This window comes from Protopterus annectens, chromosome 17.part0 (genome assembly GCF_019279795.1).
Source record: "Protopterus annectens isolate FY-2018-M chromosome 17.part0, PAN1.0, whole genome shotgun sequence".
Lineage (NCBI taxonomy): Eukaryota > Metazoa > Chordata > Ceratodontiformes > Protopteridae > Protopterus > Protopterus annectens.
Genome location: NC_056751.1, coordinates 510,635,567 through 510,658,587, shown reverse-complemented (window position 1 = coordinate 510,658,587; position 23,021 = coordinate 510,635,567). Strand labels below are relative to the sequence as shown.

Genomic DNA, 23,021 nt, shown 5'->3' with positions numbered 1-23,021 from the left:
AATTTAGGAATAGTATAAAATTCAGAAAAATAGTAAGTGTGCTGGCAAGCATATGTAGCTTGATTTTAGATATTGGCATCCATCTAAAGGAGTATGTTATTGAGAAAGAAAGTCTGTTAACATATCTGCACAGATGGCAGCTGGAAGGACATCAATGAAGTAAAGAGCTGTAACATCAAGCAAGATAAATTGAAACTTCAAGTTTCAGATAGTGCTGGAACACCACGTTTCAGATAACTGAGTTTCCTTGGACCACCAAACTTGAAAGAATCAATGACAAGTCATAAATTAGAAGAACAAAGAAAAGTGTTATACAAAGGAAGTTTGTAATAAATCAGACTGAGATAAAATATCAGACTTTTTGGTATAAATGAGTGTGTATAAACAAGTTTTGGGATTTTGCTATAGAGAGTTGATAGCATCTGTGTTGCATACTTGTAGATCTGAAAGGAAAGTGTAATAGTAAATGCATATCAACCGAAGCAGTTTGTGTATTTATTGCACTTAGTACAATACAGTAATAAGACTAGTTGGTCACAATAAATAGTTATACTATGGTATGTATGCATGTAAATGCAAGAAACCAACAGAAGGCAGTATATAACTTTTCAGTTTGGTTACTGACGCTGTATAAATCTCACTCTGTAATAGTAGTTTTCACCTGTGTCTGCATTTGATGGAATGATGTAGAGTAAGGGTGGAATCTTCACAACAGTCGATGTGAAATGGCATATGGCTGTGAAAGCGAAATTTTTATCTTTGTGTACATCTTGGGTTTTATTTTGATATCCTAAATATTTGAACACAACATTTGACTGTATTTCAGTCAATTACTCTGTTAAAGAACTGCACATTCGACTGTGTGGGTATGTGTATGTGGGAGGGTTAAGTTGGTTGGAACTCTGAAATGCCAACATCTGTTTTGTCAATGCACTTTGGTTGGCAAAGCAAAAGGTGGACAGGTGTATGAGATTGGCAGTTTCCGGATTTGGAATATATGCTGCATCCCTGGGAATTGAGTAGGCTCGACTTTAGTGTATGTAATTAGCAGAGGGGTGTGTGTTGGGACTTGTCCCCTCCCTCACAGAAATGTTATCTTAAATTTGTTTGCATGTACAAAGGATGTTTCTCACATCTGCATAATGCTCTGGTGACATTTGCATTGTCGACATTCAGTGTTTCAATGTTATTCAGTACTTGCCTGTGTGTGTGTGTGTGTGTGTGTGTATAGATATAGATATAGATATAGATATATATATATATATATATATATATATATATATATATATATATATATATATATATGGATCACCTTCAGATGCCCGAAACGCCAAACCGCCGACACACAAATCACCGACACCAAAAGACCGACAACAAAAAATACCGACAACGCAAAACACCGAATACCATTACACCAACACACTACACGTAAACAACACAGTACACTACATAACATATCCACTATCCCTAACCCAAACCTTAACCCTAAGGTCCGACACTACCGCACACTTACCCTACCTGCACCCTAACCCTAACTCACTTACCCACCCCTAACCCCAAGGTCCGACACTACCGCACACTCACCCTACCTGCACCCTAACCCACTTACCCACCCCTAACCCCAAGATCTGACACTACCACACACTCACCCTACCTGCACCCTAACCCTAACTCACTTAACCCCCCCTAAACCCACAGTCCCTCACTTATCGCACACTTACCTGTCCGCTCCCTAACATTAAATCCCTCACTCTATCGCACACTTACCGAGTCCGTCGGGTTCTCACCTTGTCGGTCATCTGCGTTGTAGGTGTTTTCGACCCGTCGGATTCCGTGTCGGTGAAATGCGATTTCGGGCATCTGAAGGTGACCTATATATATATATATATATATATATATATATATATATATATATATATATATATATATATAGAGAGAGAGAGATTTTTTATACACACACACACACACATATATATACATATATATATATATATATATATATATATATATATATATATATATACTTGTCCGTGTGCATCACTGAAGATTGACATTTATATTTTTAGCCACTTATTTTAATTTTGATAGAATGGATAATCCCATGAAGATTTTTTTACGTATGTGTAAGCTCTTTGAAGTGTTTGTTTGAGGTTATATTACTTTTTTGTAAGTTAGACCATGTTTCTATGCCTGTATGTAGGTGAGTGTCCTGTAGGTTACTTTGAATGCAATGGCTGCATCATAAAATAATCTGTTGAATGTTAGCTGCTGCTGTTTTTCATATGGATTACTGTTGCAGTAGAACTTTTGACATGGTGACTGGCTGCAGGCAGAGGTCTTTTCAACCAGCTTGACTCCCAGAGCTCTGCAGTTGTATGGTGCAGGCTGACTCTTCTGTACTCAAAGATGCACACTTAGGTTTTGGACAGAAGAGGGAGTTTGTCTGCATCTTCTTTATTTTTGCTTTAGACATGTTTGCATTATAAATTCATTGTTTCTTACTAAGTTTACAGCCAAAGTAGACCATCAAAAAACTCAGCCACATCGCCCTATACTGGTGAGATGCTAACAGCATCCCCCATTAAGTAGACAACACATGTCCCTGGTGAGAAGTTTCATGGTCACTCAGTCTGGCTATGGTTTCAAAGATTTTTTTTCAAAAGGTGAAAGTTCTTTGATGTAACACGTTTATTTTCTTTTATTTCATTTCTGTTGTGCTTTTGGGTTTGTTACTGTTGCAAGATTCCAAAGAAACTTCTGTTGTTCTCCAGAATATGCCTTGTTTAGACATTCAAAGTCTTCATGACTGTAGGCATCGGATCCTATACAGAGAGTTGTTAACATTCTAACTACTTTTTTGCTCAGGAGAGTCTCCTCTTTTGGTTAGTTGCCAAAGAACATGAAGCCAAGTGGCTACTACAAGTATGGCTCACAGGGAGTAAAATGGAAGTCATTATATAGGTATCTGAGCATACATCTGTGACTTTTTGGGATTCTCTTCCTCCCAAATAAGGTGCGTAGAAAAGAGCATAATTGGCAGGTTGACAGATAACATTCCCCAAGAAAGAAAATTCTGGGAGAAAAATATTAGTTTTCATCAAGGAGTATTACTTGTAGGTGGGGACGCAAATGTGATTTACAACAGTGAAGATGCGTCTTTGAGGCCAAGAAGGGAAAGTATAACAAAGGAGGGTTGAATTTTGAAGAAATGTATGAAAATATTTGGCATGGAAGATGTGAATTCAGTAATAGGAGTTCGGCGTGAATTTACATATTCCCCAATATATAAAAATTGGGCTAGGCTGAACAGAATTTACATTTCACAGGTGAATATGCATTTAATTGAAAGGCTTGATATGCACCCAGTAACTATTTCAGATCATGCACCAATAATAACTAAAATAAAAACACAGGGTAATGAAAGAAAAATGAGACACTGGCTCTTTCCCACCTGTCTGTCTGAAAAGAGGAATTTAAGGAATGGTTAGTGGAGATTATTCAGGAGCTATTAGGATAGAAATCTCTCCTAAAAATATAGCTAGGTATTGGGATAAAGTTAAGATGGAGTTTAAAAATAGAGTGGAAATAAAAGAAAGGAAGTTATGATTAAGAAGTAACAATAATTATTTAGAGGGACTGACGAATGTTAGTGTTGCAGAATAGAGGGAATCTCACAGAACAAGAATAGGATCATCTGCAGAATGCTAAGCAGAAAATAAGATTATCTTGATAATATGCATGAGTTTAGAAAGATTGCTATTAAGCAACTGTTTTTGATAATTACAGTAGAGCACAAAAACTTTTAGCATGACTCGGGCAACCGAAAGTATTAAGGGCTTTTGCCAAGCTTAGGGAGCCTATAACAAGGAAGGTAATGAGATCCTGTAAACATATTATAAATAGTTTGGAAATTCTTTGAAAGTCTGTATAAAGCAGAGAAATTAAAATGTTGACTGAAGAATTAAATATGCCAAGGTTAGAGGCAGATGAGGCTCAATTACGAACGGTCAGGATAGGAGGAGTTTATTTGTCTTGTGTCTTTTGGCTTTTCCCGGTAAGGGCTCGCCACAGCGGAACTCTGGTCCGCTAATGTTTGGTAGTGGATTTTTATGTACCGTGTTACCAGCCCTGACACACAACCTTCAACGAAGGCTCTCCCCATTCACGTATGCCTCCACACACAAGACGCTCTAGCTGAGAATCGAACGGGACAATGTCTTACTGTGAGGCGACAACGCTACCGCAGCACCACCACCGCAGGACTGTCAGGATAGGAGGAGATGAAATAAAAATTGTGATGTATAGCCAGTCGACAGGAAAGTCCCCAGGAATAGATGGTATTCCTGTGGAAGTTTGAAAGCTAGGAGGGAAAAAATGATAAAGATCTGGAAGGTTTTGTTTAACAGTATTTTAAGAGAAGTGGAAGTACCAATATCCTGGAAGAAAACTGTAGTAGCTGTAATACCTGAAGAGGTTAAAGAGCCATCAGACACAGCTTTATACAAGCCCATTTCAATACTAAACCATGATTATAAAGTATCCTTGCTATAATGGCTAACAGAATGACAAAATATTACCAAAATTGATAGATATGGATCAATGTGATTTTGTGGAGAAGAAGCAAACAATTGACAACTTTAACAGAATACTGATAATCCAGAGGGAAGCAAAATTTAAGAAGATAACAGTGTTGTTGGTGGGTGTTGATGTAGAGAGAGGATTTGACAGAGTAAGTTGGGACATTGAGTACGGCAATGGAAATTTGCATTTCCTGAAAAAAATATAAGGTTGATTAGGAGGATATATGAAAGATCAAAGGCAAAAATTTATGTGGGTGGGGTCCTCTGATAATTTCTGCTTGAACAGAGGAACCAGGTAGGGGTGTCCTCTTTCCCCCTTGTTATTTCATTATATTTAGAACCACTGGCAAAGAAAAAATAAGGGACTCGAAATTCAAGGATATAATTGGTATGGTATTCAAGAAAAGCTGATTTTATATATTTGCGGATGATGGTATTTTATACCGACAAAACCAGAAATAAACATTACATTGTTATGGAACATTTTGAGACAATTTCAAATCTTTAATTGATACAAAATTAATGAATCTAAAACAAAGGCAATAGTGGTAAATTATGTAACCACACATGCTTTGGTTCAGCAATATTTGTATTTATGGGGACATGATAAAATGAAGTATTTGGGAGTCTTTCGGCTTTTCCCGGTTAGGGGTCGCCACAAAATTAAGTATTTAGGAGTATGGATTAAAAATGATTCTGGTTTGGCAGCTAAGGATATGTGGGAAGAGACTAAACAAAAGATAATATAAAAACTGAGAAAATGGAAGCTTTGTTATATTGTATGGATAGTAAGATACAAGCAGTCAAAATGTTTTTAGTCCCTTTAGTCTTATGCACAGGTCAGGCATTTTTTTTTTTTTAATCAAACAGAGGAGATGTTGTGGATAGCAATTAATAAAGAGCTGAAGGACTTTATGTGGGAGGGAAAGACTGCAAGAGTTAAGTGAGATAAGCTGGTTCTTCCAGTAGAACATGGCAGATTGGGAGTACCCACTTTGAAGGGGGATTTCAGAGCTACACAGTTAAGGCTCCTATACGTAGCACAAGCAGAAAACTATAATTCAAAGTGGAAAGGGATACTGTTGAAATAGGGGGAAGCTCAAGAAACAAGGAGAGACTTGGACTTTGGATGCAGGCGTTTAAGGAGAATAACAATACTCCTGCAGAATATTGTATCTGTAAAGTAGCAGAAAGTATTCTAAGAACTAAGCCCGTACTGGAATGGAGAAGGGAGATTCTGCCGATAGGGATGACTGCAATTAGGGATATAGACAAATAGGCAAGAGGGGGTGGAATTTTATTGGAGAAAACTGGCAAAGAAACCAAGGTATTGGGAGCAAATAAATAGAGAGGAAAAGGTAATAGTATGGAAGATGCTAAGAATTTATTTGAACTGCAGGTTGGAGATTGCCTTCCTTATCAAGGACTGATATCAGAATATAGGCAAAGAGAAAGAAATAGGGGGTCCCATGTGAAAGACCAGTACTAGTAGAGTTTTTTAGTAGACTCTCTAGTACAGAAGCTGCAATTAAAAAGGAGTAATTAGTAGAGAATGTACAGTATAGCATCATAAGTGTAAGAATCAGTCAGAGGAGGTTAGAAAGGATTGGGAAGAGAGATTGGATAAGCAGTTCTGAAAGAAACAATGGGAGGATAATATGTATGTCTCCCAAATATGCAACAAAATCTAGATGATTTAGGATTTTTTCTTGGAGTTGTTTACATAGATATTTTTTATTTTCCAAATAGACTGCAGAGAATTTTCCCTAGGTAGACGACGAGTGTTGGAGGTGTGACGGGGAAGAAAGAGGTACTTGGCAACATATTTTCTGTGAATCAGCCCCATTGGCAGACTTTAAGGATTCACTGAGGGATGCACTGTCAGAGATGCTAGGTGAGTGGATTGGTTTGACGACAAAGATAATTTTTCTGAGCTATAGTTAAGAATCTGAATTGCCTAGACATGGTAAGGGCTTGCTGTGCCTGATTATGGTGGCTGTGAAAAAAGCAATTACTAGAAAATGGAAATCAAAATCTAAACCAACTATATTAGTGAATATAGTAACAGAGGTAAAACAAATGGAACTGAGATATTTAAAAAAAAGGGTAGGAGCTAACTACAGAGAAAAAAATGGAAATTGTGGGTACCATACATGCATACAGGAGAGAAATGAGGTTTAAAACAAGGCAGAATGTAAATGAGCTATGTAATGTTTGACTGAAAATGATTGAGTAGATTATAAGTGATGTATAATGTTTGCAACTGGGGTTGTGTCATTATGATTTGTGATGTAAAATGCTTGCAATTAGAATTGTGTCTGTATGGTTTATTTTCATTTCTATATATGTATGATTGCTTATGTCGTAAGTTATGGTTTAATAAAGATGTTTCTTTTTTATAAAAGTGGCAGGAATTGAATAATTTATGTAATGTTGCTTAGGTTATATGATGCATAGAAATGTATGTGAAGTATTATTCTTAGTGTTAATTTGTTAATACAATTTGATTTTGTATAAATGTAAATTTGTTAATACAATTTGATTACTTTTGTATAAATGTAAATTTGCCTATCACAAGTGATAATTCAGGAAAGGTGTTTAGAGTCTTTCTTAAGGAATCTTTTTTTTTTTGTTTTCCTTTTCTAAAGAGCGTGAAGTAGCTCTTCCATCTTTTAGTTATTAGGATACATCGACCCATGAGGTGGATACAAAGTCCTTATTAATGGCATCTGTTTCCTCTGCCAGTATCTGTCCATCCCTTCTGGAGTTGGATGTGCAGGCGGCAGTTAGCACATTTTACCATACCAAGTACCTGGACACCTGTACTGCTGAAGCTGCACTTGTATGAATTGTGAATCTCTGTGTGGAGTTGACATTATAATCCAAGATGTAGGATTCAGGCCCTCAGCCCTAGAACTGCCAGAGCATAGGTCAGACTGATTTGTATTGGGCAAAGTAGCAAAGCAAAGACTAGATCACAGTAGGTGGAGTTGTCTACTCATAGTTCACATTTCCAGGATCCTTAAATGCTGGAACACTGTAATTCCCTTACACCTGCTTCTTCCCAGGAGTCAACAGTCCTTTACAGGATTTTAAAATATTAACAAAATAGTTATTTGTTCAGTGTCAGGCATTTTTGTTGGAGCCACTACCTGCCATCCACTTCTGAACACTCTGAGCACACAAAGAGAATGTTTTCCTCAAGGACTCAAATGCTTCTTCAGGAGGAGAAGAGGCTGTAGCTTTGCATTACCCAGCTGTCCTCACCTCTGGGATACACCTTGGTCAGTAAGTAAATAGCCTTTTCAAGGTCACCACTAGAGAATGTTTTCTTTGACAAAACTCTCTCCTTGTTAAGAGGCTTTAAATGAGGTGAGAAAGTTATTGGATACCAAGAGAAGGTACTTCAGAGTTTTGGGCTTAGAAAAGACAAAACCCACAGCAGTCCCTGCTTTGTCTCTGCTTTTCAAAGACTACTTTCTGGCAGGTTCACTAGAACCAAACTGTCAGCCTTCAGCCCTACATAAACTGGGGACTCCAGCTGTGTTGATCTTTCTAGACATTGTGCAGGTAGTATGTTAGTTCCAAATATCATGACTTTATCCATTGATAAGGAAAACAACAGAGATAAGGAAATAAGCTTTATATATTGACCACTGTGGTTTTCAGGGCTGTTATCAAAGTACATGACAGAATACCAAGGCAAATCCTTGAACTGACAGAGGTCTTGAGTGGCAAAAGTGCAAGATGAACCTCTGAAGACTCAGAATTGCTGACCCACCCAAGGTGATTTGTAAGGTGGGGAAGCATTTTATTAAGTGTGGTTAAGAGACTTTCAGTGCAGTGTCCATAGTGGTCTGCTTTGAGGTCTGTCATCCGAGTACATGCATGCAGAGGATTCAGCCATTTCAGGAAGATTTTCTAGGAGAATTTCTTAATGGCGCCTCCAATCAAAGATTTCTTGTTTGGGAATCTGGCTTGAGATTTCTAAAGTTAAAAAAGAAAGGTAAAGCAATGGTGTCTTTAAAGTAACACTTTTTTTTCTGTGTTTTTTGTCCTGTGCCTGCTGACCTGCAGTTCATTGAGTCTCCCCCACCCACCTCTGTGGAACACATCTCTTTTTTTGCCCAGGAATTTCACCCAGGATCAGGGAGTCCGCTTTCCAGAGGGGGCCATCATTCAGGCAGCCATTCAGGTGCTTTATGCCTTCACTGGCATCTTAGCAATGAGTGAATTTATAATGGCAACTCCAACCTTTTGCAGGGAGACATGATGGGTGTTACTGCAGAGGCCTGTAAATCGTTCTCCATGAAAATGTAGGCTTATGCACATCAATTTTGAAGGCTTCCTTAGGCTGTGCCTTCAGGAGCCTAACACCTATTCGCACTTTGCATTGACACCCCTCCTTTTAGGGATTTTGACAGTGTCTACTCTACCATCCCTTTCAGAATGAGCACATCCATCCTCACCTCCAGTTCTGTCAGGCATCCAAGCTTATAAGTGAACTTGTGTTACATGGGCTGTAGTTGGTGCTTTGTCTCTATGCAACCAAAGTTGGCAATTTAAAACAGATGTTCATCATGTTTCACTGTTGCAATCATTACAATTGGGGTTATCCTGCTGGCAGGCTACCTGCAGTCAGCCTGAATTCCAAAGTCTAAGTCTGGCGTTGGTTGCTGTCGCCTCCTCCCTGATGTCAGTGCGCCAGGGGTATAAAAATATGCAGCCGACGCCATTTTCTTCAGTCTTTCTTGCCGCGTGGTGCCCGAAGCAAAAGCAGTTCTCAACTGCCGACTCCTGAGATATTCAAGTTCGAATTTCAGATCCAAAGTCTTCATTAAAAGCTAAGTACCCCGTTGGGGAAACTTTTTTCGTGCTCCAGACCAATGTCAGAAAAAGTTAATAATTGTATTTCTTGTGGGAAGCAAATACTTCAAGGATTTTCATTCTTACTGTATTCCTTGCCTAGGCCCTGACCACGACGTTGCTAGTTGTCGGTTTTGTGCTGGATTTAAGCAACGCACTATTAAGCATTGGTACGATTTTGCATTTCATTACTTTGGCATACGATTTAATTATATAATGCCGTCAGAACAGCCGACTACCGAAGTTTACAAAAAACGCAAATAAAAATTGAAGGACCGGCATCAGCGGTCCAAAACAGACTACGAGGCTTCTTTGAGGCCAGTCGCCTGTTCGCCATGAGGCGCTTTCGCAGCCCCTGACTACTGCTACTTTAGAGCTGCAGGCCGATGTAGACTCTCACGTGGAGTCAACCAGGCCTACAGCCACTCAAGGTATTGGACCTTCGGAAACCATTCCCTCAGATGGGTCCGGAGCCGCTGAGCTGGCATCTGCTTCTGAGGGCGTTTTCAGGCATACACAGTTATATGTTAAAACGACTTCAGCTTCAAAAGCAAAGACTAAAGCAGTTTTAAAGACAAAGAAACAAGTACAACAGCCCCATGGACAGGCCTCCATGCCTAAAAAACAGATGTTCAAAATGGCCGAAGACCTGATTACTTTGATCAGGGGTTCTCATCCCCCTCCTGACAAGAGGCCTAGGCAAGAGATAGAATATGAATCTTCAGATCAGGTTTCCAGTTCATCTGATCCCGCTTCTGATCAGTATTACTCTCTTCCTCCTTATGAGGATTCTGATGCTGAAGAATCTATCCCCTCAGCTTCTCCACCAGAGGATTATTCTTTCGGCGAAACAATACATACCATGAGGGAGCATTTCCACTGGGAGAGCCAAGATTATTCAGAATCTAAGAAAAGGCTCCGAGACTTTCTTTTACTGCCTCAGCACAGGTCCCTTGCTATTCCACCAGTGCTAGACATTGTAGATGATTGTATTTTCACAGTCCAGTCTGACTCCTGACTCCTTACCTCCAGCTCCTGTTAAGCCAGACAGATACTACAGGGTTCCAGACTCCCACAAATTTCTTTTTAAAAACCTTGCTCCCTGCTGCTGACCCAGAAACTATCTCTCAGGGTCCCAAGGGGGTCAGGGCTTCCACTGCAAAAAACCCTACCCCCTCTGACAGAGATTCCAGGGCACTAGACAGATGAGGAAAAAATATTTACACTTCTGCTACCTTAGCTATAAGGGCTTTAAATTGTCAGTTTCATATGCTTAAATATCAGCAATACCTAATGTCACTGCTTAAACAGAAAATGTTAACAAATTCTGAATGTGCAGAGAATAAAGAAATGCAGGGTTTATTGCATGCAGCTTAACAAGTTGGAAAGCATACTTTACATTGCGGTTTTGATTCTTTGGAGGCCTCCTGCAGAGCCGCTGTTATGGGTACCATCATTAGGAGACATGCTTGGTTAAAGGAACAGAATCTGCCTGATCATGTTAAAGCAAAATTATTAGATGCTCCATTACAGCATGATACCTTGTTTGGTGTTAAAGCAGAAGAGGTGTTGAAGAAAATGGAGGACAAAGCCAAATATATCAAGACAGTCAAGGATTTCTTACAGGTACAGCCCCCAAGATTTAGCAGACACTGGCTTACAAAGATTTGGTCCTTTCCAGTTTCAGACAGGCCACAAAGCGGAAGATACAGACGCCCTAGAGGCAGATCCCAGCCCCAAGGCTCATACAGGTCTAAACAATGGGGTGCTTCTACCTCCAAAAGCAGAGAAGACATGTCACAGACATACAGAAAGCAGTCCCAATGACTTCCCCTTGCCAGCACCAAGCACTTATCTACTGGCAGCTCCTTTAGGGGGAAAATTAGCACTTTTTTCCTCAAAACTGGCACCTAATCACCCAGGATAAATGGGTCTTGAACATAGTGTCACAAGGTTACAGGTTCTACTTTCACACCCTGCCAAAGGCAAACATTATGCCAGATCTGCCAAAAAATCAATGGGCAGCGGCAGAAAAGCAAGTTTTATCCCTCACGGACATGAGGGCCATTCAGCAAGTACCACAGCAAGAGCAGGGACAAGGATTTTACTCTCTCCTTGGTACCCAGAAAGGACAAAGCCTGGAGGCCAAATACTGGACCTATCTATTCTAAACGCATACCTAGATATTCCAAAATTCAAAATGTTGACTCTGCAGCAGCTTCTGCCCATGCTGGGCAAGAAGGCTTGGCTTGTAACTTTAGACCTAAAAGATGCATACCTGCATGTCCCAATCAGACAATCATGCAGAAGATACCTCAGATTCATAGCTGGCTCAATGCACTACCAATTCTCTGTAATGCCCTTTGGCTTATCTACTGCGCCCAGGGTCTTCACAAAATGCCTGGCACCAGTAACTGCATTTTGCAGACAAAGAGGAATACAAATATATCCTTACTTGGACGACTGCCTTATTCAAGCAGAGAGCAAGGACATACTACTACAGCATCTGGCGTTTGTAAAAAGATTATTAACATGCCTAGGGTACACAGCAAACGAAAAGAAATCAAAACTTGTACCCTCTCAAGAGATAATATTCTTGGGTGCAAGCTTAAATACAACTGCCCAGATGGCTTATCTCACGCCAGACAAACAAAGGCAACTGACTACTTATTTCAAAAGGTTGGCAACAAAGACCCAGTTATCTGCAAGAAAAATTCTGCAGGCTTTGCGCTTCATGGCATCCTGCATTCTGCTAATTCCATATGCAAGACTGCATATGAAGTAACTACAGTGGTATCTAAAAAGTATTTGGACTCAACATTGCCACAGCCTGGAAACAATTACACTCATTCCCTGCCTACAACAGGAGTTTCGATGGTGGGCAAAGGCCTGTCACCACAACAAGGGGCAGCCATTCACCATGCCCCCAGCCAGGCAAACATTGACAACAGATGCATCAGATTATGCCCGAGGGGCCCACATGGCAGGAAGATGTATTCAGGGCTCATGGTCCGCAATCCAAATGCATCAACATATCAATCAAAAAAGAGATGCTAGCTGTTCAAAATGCCCTGACAGCCTTCAAGGATCTACTTCATCCAGGACAACTACTGATAAAGATGGACAAATACTACAGTCATGTGGTACAGAAGCAGGGAGGCACACATTCCTACCCCCTTTGCAGATTAGCCATGACTTTGTGGGACACAGCGTTGACTTACCAAGTACATCTGCAAGCACAATTCCTGCCAGGAAAGATAAATACTCTGGCAGACGAGCTAAGCAGAAACCTCATGGATCCCCACGAGTGGAAATTGGATCCACAAGTCTTCAACATGATAACAAGGAATTGGGGATGCCCGGACATAGATCTATTTGCCTCCCCTCACAACTGCCAACTACAGAGATTCTGCACAAGGACTTATCACAAGCAAGCATGGAAAGTGGATGCTGTATCCTTCAGCTGGAAAAACTTACCAGTATACGCCTTTCCACCACTGCCTCTCCTCCCCAAGGTACTCCTAAAGGTCAGATGAGAAGCCAAAAATGATTGCCCCAGACTGGCCCTACCAGCACTGGTACCCAATCCTGAGGAACTTGACTCATGCCCAGCATGGACATTACCTCAAATTCCTCACTTGCTGACCCAACAAAACAATCCGATCCTGCGCAGCCAACTCAGGACCTTAAATCTGGCAGCATGGCGGATAATGTAGCTTTTCAAAACACACCTCTCTCTAAAGCGGTTATGGATGTTATTTTGGAGGCCAGGAGGCCCAGTACCAGAAAATCTTATGCAGAAAAATGGAAGAGATTCTGTGCTTGGAACCAGGCACAAGGAATTGACATGATTGTTCCAAATATCCCTCAGATTTTGCAATACTTAACTGAGATGCTGGGCAAAGGCCTTTCCTTTTAATCAGTTAAGATTCATGCCTCTGCCATTTCAGCTCATTACAATACAGAGCCACCTATTTTTTCTCATCCTTTATTAAGGCAGTACCTCAGAGGAGCCAAAAACTTACGGCCTCCAAGGAGGATCACCAATACCTGCATGGGACCTCAATTATGTCTTGGAAAAACTCACTCTGCCTCCTTTTGAGCCAGCCGCTTCAGCTGATATAAAATTTTTATCATGGAAAACAGCTCTGCTCCTAAATAACCTCTGCAAGACGAGTCTCAGAGCTACAGGCACTCATGTCGGTGGAACCTTTTATCATCTTCTATCCACTCTGCTCCTAGCAATAACCTCTGCAAGACAAGTCTCAGAGCTACAGGCACTCATGTCGGTGGAACCTTTTATCATCTTCTATCCAGACAGGGTTTCTCGAAGGACAGACCCCACTTTTATGCCTAAGGTAGTGTCCAATGTGGTCCTCAACCAAACTATTCATTTGCCTACATTTTATCCAAACCCACAGAATAAGGGTGAGAAACTTCTGCATTCTTTGGACATACACAGACAGCTGCGCTCCTACTTGGACAGAGCCAAAGCTTTCAGAAAGGCTGAGCAATTACTGGTAGCATATACTGCAGGATCACAAGGAAAGGCCATCTCCAAGCAGACTATTTCAAAGTGGATAGGTCACTGCATTCATCTATGGTATTCTCAACATGGCAAATCAGTGCCTAAGGGCATTAGGTCACATTCAACCAGAGCAGCAGGCACTGCAGCAGGCACTTCAGCAGCCTTCCTCAGAGGAGTACCCACCAAAGACATTTTAGAGGCTACAACCTGGAGTTCGGTGCATACTTTACAAAACACTACCACTTACCACTCTACTCCAAATCCAGGGCAGGCTTTGCCACTGCAGTTCTGCAGGGCCTCATAACCGCTCCTAATTCTATTTAGTTCTAGCCTCCCAACCTTAGCTTTGGGATTTGACCCAATTGTAATTACTGCAACAGTGAAACACAATGAACATAGTACAGTTGTATTGTTGTTGTTGTTGTGTCTTTCGGCTTTTCCCGGTTAGGGGTCGCCACACCGGAACTCCGGTCCGCTAATGATTGGTAGTTGATTTTTACATGCCGAGTTACCTGCCCTGACGCACAACATTCAACGAAGGTACGCCCATTCACGCATGTCTCCACGCAGAAGACGCTCTAGCTGAGAATCAAACCGGACAGTGTATTACTGTGAGGCGACAATGCTACCGCAGCACCACCACAGTTGTGTACTTACCATAAATGTAGATGTTAGAGTGTATTCACTGTTTCAGTCCAGGTTACCCACCCACCACCCCCCTTATCTTTGCTGTACCTTATCTGTACGTCTCTATTCTATACAACCTATGTGGTATATTTGCTTGTAGATGAAGGAAATTTGTTATTTTGTGCATGCATGCTTTATTGACCTATTTTTAGCCTACCCTTTTGGGGGCACCTGACATTTGGGGCAAGAAAAACTGAAGAAAATGGCGTCGGCTGCATCTTTTATACCCCTGGCGCACTGACGTCAGGGAGGAGGCGACCGCAACCGACACCGGACCTAGACTTTGGAATTCAGGCCGACTGCAAGTAGCCTGCCAGCAGGATAACCCCAATTCTAATGACTGCAACAGTGAATAGACTTGAGCATCTACATTTATGGTAGGTACACAACTGTACTTTTTTCGTGCTCCACAGTGCAGCAGGAATTATACTTTTATATGTGTTTCTTTATACAAATTCTAGATTAAAGGTTAGCAGGCTTAAGAGTAGGAAGGATTTGAGAAACATAAATGGCAGGTGAAAAAGGAAATGAGAATAAAACTGCTGGGAACAGGTGGTTGAGTCCTAACCAGTCCTGAGTCAGACACATTTCTTTTCCACACCTTTTCAGTTTCTTCTTTTCATCTGGGGGAGGCTAAGTCATTCCTTGGATTATTAGGCAAGTATTATATCCAACTGCTGAGTGATAAGTGTTGTGACATTAGGATGCAAACTAGAGATAAGATCCATTTCACTCAGTCCAGCCCTGTGATGCAGAGGGATTTGACTAGTGGCATGGGTGCTGGAGAGACTGAACAGGGGGAGAATGGGAGTGAGTGAGTGGCTGACAATGGCTCATCTGTCCTTGGGGGGAGACAAGTTGCCTAGATTTGCTGTAATAGCAACATTAAGAGCACTGTGGTGCAGGTAATATACTGCTTGGTTGGGAGATTGCACATACATTTAATTGTGCATGCTCCTCTAATAGGCAGCAAGTGCAAAGCTCTCAAGGTTGCTACAGTGTGAGGGATTTAGGTCACACTCCCTGACAACAGTACAAATCTGCACCGTGTCCACTATCTCCAAACTGACCCTCTCCTCCTACCCAAGCAGTCCCTTTATTGTCCCAAAAAGTCTGAATATCCATTTGTGTCTTTGGCAAAAAAAAATCGTTTCAAACGGGACTGGAATGTGATTCATCTAGGTTACATATGGCAATGGGAGGCTGTCCCTCCTTTTCAGAGGACTCTTCCCTATATGCCAGACCAAATTCTTCTCTTTCCTTCTGTCTTAACAAAACATGCTGTGTCAAGGGGGTAATAGATGCAGTTACCCCCCCCCCCTTTGTTAGGAGAAGGATTTTATTCAAGAATGTTTCTGATGACCACGAAAGAAGTTTCTTGAAGACCAGTACTGGAACTTTCCTTCTTGAGACAGTTTGTAATAGTGCCCAAGTCCAAAATGCTTTCTCTTCACAACTTTTTACCCCTTCTTCCTTATTTAAGTTTCTTAGTGACCCTAGATTTAAAAGCTGCAATCATCATATTCCTATTCATACAGATTTCATGCATTTAAGGTTTTCTATGTCTTGATCACATTATCAGTTCTCCTTGCCCTTTGGGCTATCCACTGCTCCAAGAGTGTTGACAAAACATCTAGCTACTGTGATAGCCTACTACAGACTGCAGAGTATCCACATTTTTCCGTATTTAGACTACTTGCTACTCTCTGCAGAGTATTTTTCAAAGTGTCAGGAGTCTTACGTCTTGGCTAAGGGATCTCTAGTATAGACTGGGATTTCAAGAGAATATTAAAAGTCATTTTCTGACAACTTCTCACAAGATTTTCTCTGTGGTGCTTGCTGGACACCTCCATACAAGGAACCTTTCTTCCAAGGGAAAAATATATCTATATTTAGATCTGCTTCTTGGATTTTTCCACTCGGACGTTTTAGTTTCAATGAGGGAATTCTTCAGGATTCTGGGTCTTATTGCATGTATGAGTGTCTTGATTCCTCTTGCAAGACTCCACATACAGTGGTATCTGAAAGTTCTGTGCTCCTGGCATCAACACCCATCAACTTTTCAAATTCCAGACTTGGGCTTTGTAAAAATGGAGATTGAAAGGTGGATATATCAAATTTCTCAGAATCCAGGTCTCCCATTTTCCCCTCCTGCTCCAAAACAGTCAGTTACACAGTTGCAACAAAAACCCCAGACTTTGCCTGTGGAGCAGTATCAGATGAACCAAAACACACACACGTAAGAGATGTTGGCTCTTATAAATGCTGTCAACTGTTTGAATCATATGTGCTCTCTGGGATCTCGTCAGGTGTTTACAGACAAAACCAAAGTGATGTGGTATATAAACAAACAAGGGATAACCAGATCTTACCCCATCTGCAGACTAGACATGTTAGCATGGGATATAGCTTTACAGCACAATCTCATTCTACAAGCATCTTGCATCCCATCAGAGCAGATCTGTTTGGCAGAATCTAAAATTGAATCTGTACTTTCATTCCTTATGTATCCCCTTCCTCTAACTCCTTTCTCCTCTTTGTTTATTTATACAAATCTAATTTTTTCTCTTAAACACCTTCTTTGTAATAGAAAAACTTCATGCCTCCATCAACAAATTTGTATGATGTTTATTTCTCATTATTTCTCATTGTGTACTATTGATTCTCATATTTGTTATTGCTCTTCCTAAGATGCCAATTGTACAGTTGTATTTCTCTTATCACATCAATGTATTTATTCCTTTATAATAATACTTATGTAAGTTGTAATTCTGGAGTTTTTCTCCCTAGGCCTCTGCTGAAAATGGGCTCTCACCCAGTTGGACTGTCCCGGTTAACAAATCTAAAATAAATAAATGAGCTGAGCAGGACTAAGGCAGACACTCAGAAGAGGAAACTGAATCCGATACATTTGTGGGGAACACTTGAAGTAGATCTTGAAGTAGATCTGTGTATCAGTTGGCCAAATTCTGTTCCAGGACTCCATATAGGAAGGCTCTCTCTTTCTCAAACCTGCAGTCTGTCCTGAGAAGATGCACTTGCCAGTGGACAGAAAATCCTCCCCTTTAAGGGTAATTCTCCCTTGCCCACCAGACCAGAGAGAGCTCTTTCTTCCAGTGCTCCATCACATAGTAAAAAAGAGGGTCATAGTACTGGTTCCTGTGATACACAAAGGCAAAGGATTTTACTGTAGAGACTTTTTGGTACCAAAAAAGGAGCATTCCTAGAGACCCATCCTAGATGTGCCCTTTCTAAACACCTTTTTTAAAAGTTAGAAAATTCAAAGTGCTTGCGTTTCAATTGGAGCTAGTGTTGGTTCCAGACCAGTGTTTCATAGTGATGCTAGATTTCAAGGACTCTTTGTCATATTCCTATTGCTCACAGTTTCAGGATTTTTTTTTGAGATTTGCTGTGTCTGGCTTAAATTATCAGTTCTCTGCATTACCCTTTGAGTTGTAGTACCTCGAGTATTTGCAAATTGTCTGATGCCAGTGACTGCCTATTGCAGAACCCTAGGCACCCACATTTTTCCTTTTTTAGACGACTTGCTGATTTGTGCAGATTCTGTATCCTGGTGCTTAGACAAAGTTGTATCCACCCTTTCCAACCTGGGCTTCAAACTTTACCTTCAGAAGTCCTTCCTCACACCCTTTCAGCAAATTGTTTTCCAGGTGCGTTGGATGGAGACAGAAAAAAGGATGGTCTTTCTGTCAGAAGAAAGAGTTCTGACTTGCCCGGACATTTTCTTGGAGTTCTGTCTTCTAGACATGACCTCAGCAAAAGATATCCTCAAAATTCTAGGCCAGATGGCATCACTGATCCTCAGGATACCACTAGCCAAAGTACACATGAGAAAAATTCACTAGTAATTGAATATTAGTTGGACCAAGCACCTTCATCCCTTGGATTTCAAGGTACTGTTACTGGAATTTTTGAAACGGGTACTGCAGAGATGAAGGGATCAACTGTCTGAATTCGGGACTCCCTTTCTCTATTCAGAACCCAGTCCAATCTGTCCAGATGGACTGCCCAGAATTTATGCTAATTAGATGCTCAGATTTTTGTCTGGATGTACATGTTTTTCAGAGGCCTTTGTACTCTATTCCAGTGTCTGCAAGTTGATAGTTATGCCTCCATCTTCCAGTTGGCATGAAAGCTGTGAGGGCTTAGCACCCAAACCACTTATTTTCTTCAACTGTCAATGGTCTTGATGCATGGTAGGTGCCATTAAGCTGTAGAAGCTGGCTGTTACATCCTTTACAGGATGTAACACACATAGCTAAGGCTACTGTATCGGTGATCATTTGAACATCTAGTGTTATGATATGTTTGATTAAACAACTGTGCATTTTTGATTCTGTATAAATGGGCAACCATTTGGCTTTTATTCTGCTTTAAGCATTTGTGATGATAGGTACTGCCAGCCATGCCATGATGAAGTAGGGCAGTGGACGTATGACTTGTGCCAGCACAGCTAGCTGGAATTTTGTAAATAATTACATGATATTTGAATATCAAACTGATCTGTACAGATGCTTGTGCTGAAAATGTATTTGTGAGCTTTGCTTGTGTTAAAATGTATCAGCAGTTCACCCTACTGAAATGAAGAGAAATGTTTTATGGTATCAGAGTTAAATGTTTATGGTTTAATAGAGGACACACTGGCACATCAAAGGTTAATCAGGTGGCTTATTTTAAGAAAAACAGGGGAAATGTAAATGAGCTGATGAGTCACTAAAAGGCACATCACAGTGCTGAGTAAAACCGGAGACACTGGGTCTGGGACAAAGCCTTTGTTCATTACCTCATTGAAAAGAGGGAAGGCCCCAGAAGCTGCCATAAACATTTGGATGTGTATTGCAGCTGTCTTTGGTCACTTCCTGTCCCAAATGTCAAAAGGAAGTACTGTGGGAATCTAGAATCAGGTGACCAGATTAGGTCATTCTGCAAGTCATCTTGGATATTATATTATACAGGGAGTAATCTCAGAATATTGAGTATTTTGTTTAGTAGCCTGACTAGAAAGACTGCTCATGAATTTCATCTTGCCTTGCCCAAGTAAGTTATTAGGGAATGGTAAATTCTCTTAGGTTCAGTCAGGAATATAGTGAAGCTTAGTTTAGAGATTGTTTCAAGTCTGTCCATCAATGTTGTTTTCAACATTTTCTGTGATTTGAACTCTGTGGTTTACTATGAATATATCTTTATTAATAATAAACAATGAAAGAACATGGAAGTAAATACATTTAGAATTTTATTGTGACTGGTCCTTCGTATCTAACCTTTGAAAGTAATTGTATTTATTTGGTGACACTGTGTGGGCCATTCCAGAAGGCCTAGTTATCTTGGTGAATTACTATCATTTGTATTAATGTTAATATTACACAGTATAATTGGACACCCTTTAACAGCTTTAGTGTAACTTATTGTGGAGTGCCAGGTGGCAGTGAATCTACCTTATAATTTGGGCAGGAGGGGGCATAGCTAGTAAACCTGTGCCAGCCTTTCCCAAGTGTGTGTGTGTGTGTGTGTGTGTGTGTGTGTGTGTGTGTGTGTGTGTGTGTGTGTGTGTGTGTGTGTGTGTGGTGTGTGTGTGTTAGTTAGCAACTTGAGCCCAGGACATGAAGCTCTGGGTTTACAGAGAGGGTGCTGGAGGACTTGGTTGAACACTCGGCTGAGGACCTAACTCCTAACCCTACAGCTGTGCCAGTAAAGAGTCTTACTGGGGATCTGGAGGGAGACTGCTATAGAGACATCCAGACCCTGGGCTGTGTGTGTGTTCCCTGTGTGCTTTTAAGGGAAATTGTAGTTTGCAGAGATGTCTCTATCTGCAAATACTGACTGTATCCATTTGTATTCCAAGTGCGTGTCCCTTTCTAGTATAAGTGGTGAGGATTCGGGCTTCTTGATTACTGGCCCAGCGTGGGGATGACCCACAGTGGTGCCAGTCCCATATTGGCAGCAGTGGGTGGGCATCATAGCACTTTACATTGATTTTAGTTATAGGATGGGATTCTTTTGTCATTAAGAGAGCATACTCCAGGATTACAACCTGGCATCAGTAGTGTGCAAATTGGAAGTTCTAGTTTTCCTGTATGTTTAACAAACGTCAAAGTAATGTCCAAACAATTCCTCATTATTTAAACTTGGGTACAGTCTCAGTATCACCACCATTAGTGTTGGAATGACCGACCCAGTTTGTGGTGACTAATGCAAAAACTCAAGTGCCATACAGAAAGCCATTACTTTTGATGAGGTTAACACCAAGATCATAGTTAGTTAACTGTTGTACCACACTAGTCAAGTCTTTAGTTAGGACTTCTCTCCCAGATGGTGCTGATTTACTGGCAGTCTCAACAACTATCTTGTCTGCATGTTTATAGTTGCATATTTAGATAAAGAAGTTTAATATTGTTTAGAATAATAAAGATGGAGTCCTAATGTAGACCCTAGGGGGACCCCCAGAAATCATTGAAAAGTAGCTTGTGATACTGAATTACCATTAGAAACTCTGAAGTATCTGTACTGAGATAGCTCCTAGAACAATAAAAGTGAGTACCATTCCGTCCACGACTACCTAATTATAGTAGAAGTGCTTGTTGAGGCAGTGTCAGAGGCTTTGTTAGTGTCCACAAAAGGCTGCACCTGTAACGTAACTTGCATCCATAGCTTTGCAGATACTGTTTGCAAATGACAAAAGGCTAGTGTGGCCCCTGTGAAAGCCATGTTGTTCAGCCAGTAGTATGTATGTATATTTTTACATGCAGATGTTACTGTAGTAATGTATTTGTTTCCTTTTTCCATAATATTCTCTGAGCTTCTGCTAGACATTTTATGGTAAGATTGCATTTCCAGCTACCTTTTTTCCAATTAAGAGGTATTTCTTTCTACTTTGTGTAACTCTTTGTCATCTTGTACCTCCTAGCTAGGTTTAATACTTCCAGGGCTTTGCTTCCCAACCAGATAACAACATGATATAAATACTGCAAATGGTGCATCATATGGAGTGTATGTTAGAAGACAGAGTTTTCAGAACCTCGAGGTTCATATGGTTGAAGACAATATAACTGACTGAATTTCCGAAAACTCGTAACTTAAAAAAATGCAAAAATCTACCTTTTTTATTTTTTTCTTTGGGGGCAAGCCCCCCCCCCCCACACACACACACACATTCACCGTGTGGTAGGGCTGTGCCCCCTATGCCCCCTGCAAATTATATTTACAAACTCCAAGATCTTGCAGTACAGTGGGGAAAAGGGTAAATTTCCTGATCCTCACTGAACTGTGATCTCCATTCAAAAGCTCTAGGTTTTCAAAAACTTGATCATATGGTCTCAACCATGTGAATTTTGAGTTTGTGAGAACGCAGTCATCTGATAGGGACCCATCATATGACACTGTTGCCCAGTTACATCAGATTTGTCATATTGATATTTCAGATCCAAAAATGAATGTATTTCATAAGTGTGCCAATGCTGGTTGTATTTTGTTCAGCCTGTTGTACTATGACTATTGGAAAATATTCTTTTGCAGGAAAGTGAATGTGAGTTATGATGATTGTATGTCCTTGTATGATTGATTTATCTATTTCATTTCACTCTGCTTTGTTTGTTCCCATTGATGGTACAAAAGATCATGTTCAGTCTGTTGGCCATTAAAAAAAAAAAAAAAAAAAAAATTGAGGTAATAATTGTCACATTTAAAGGATCTGCTACCAGCCTTGTCGTCTTGTAGTGTTCATTTTTCTTTGCTCCTTATTCTTTTTAAGTCAATAGTCAGTCTCTGCCCATAGCCTTAGTACCCTGTGTAAGGGTTGAGTGCTGGCTGACAGAACAAGGTTGCATCATATGCTAGGGCAATTCTGTCCCTTTTGATATTCATTTCATAAGCATGAGTGAATACTGTTCAGATTTGATTAGTGCAAGTTTGATATATAGAGGAATTTATGGAAGCTACCCACTCATGTTGTTGGACAGGGCTTCCGGTAGCCCCAAATGAAACGTACCTTACCAGTTTCTGCTGGTATACAAAAAGAATTCGGTTGGATGAGCCATCATTTCAAGGTGTTCAGTTTTCCCCACTCCTTTAGAAGAGTCAAGCAGACATTACCCGGTCATTTCTTCCCCACTCAGCCAGCTATCTAGCACCTGATGTTTTTAAATTGTTTGCATTGCAGGTAGATGTTTTGCCCCATGACATCATTCTGACACTGCACTGCTGTCTCAGCAACCGTTTAGCACTGTTATAGGACTTCTTGTCTTGTCATAGCTGTTCGTGTTGCTGTGTAGTGATATGAGGAAGTCAGTCTGTAACATTAGTCAACTTAACTGCTTTTCTTACACAGACAATTGTATGTAGAT

At 40.6% G+C, this 23,021-nt stretch overlaps 1 protein-coding gene across 1 annotated transcript in view; it reads left to right on the top strand.

Annotated features, from left to right (window-relative positions):
• TBC1D17 (TBC1 domain family member 17) overlaps positions 1-23,021 on the top strand; it is a 1,580,308-nt gene that overhangs the window by 89,689 nt on the left and 1,467,598 nt on the right. The gene's annotated exons all lie outside the window — the stretch shown is intronic.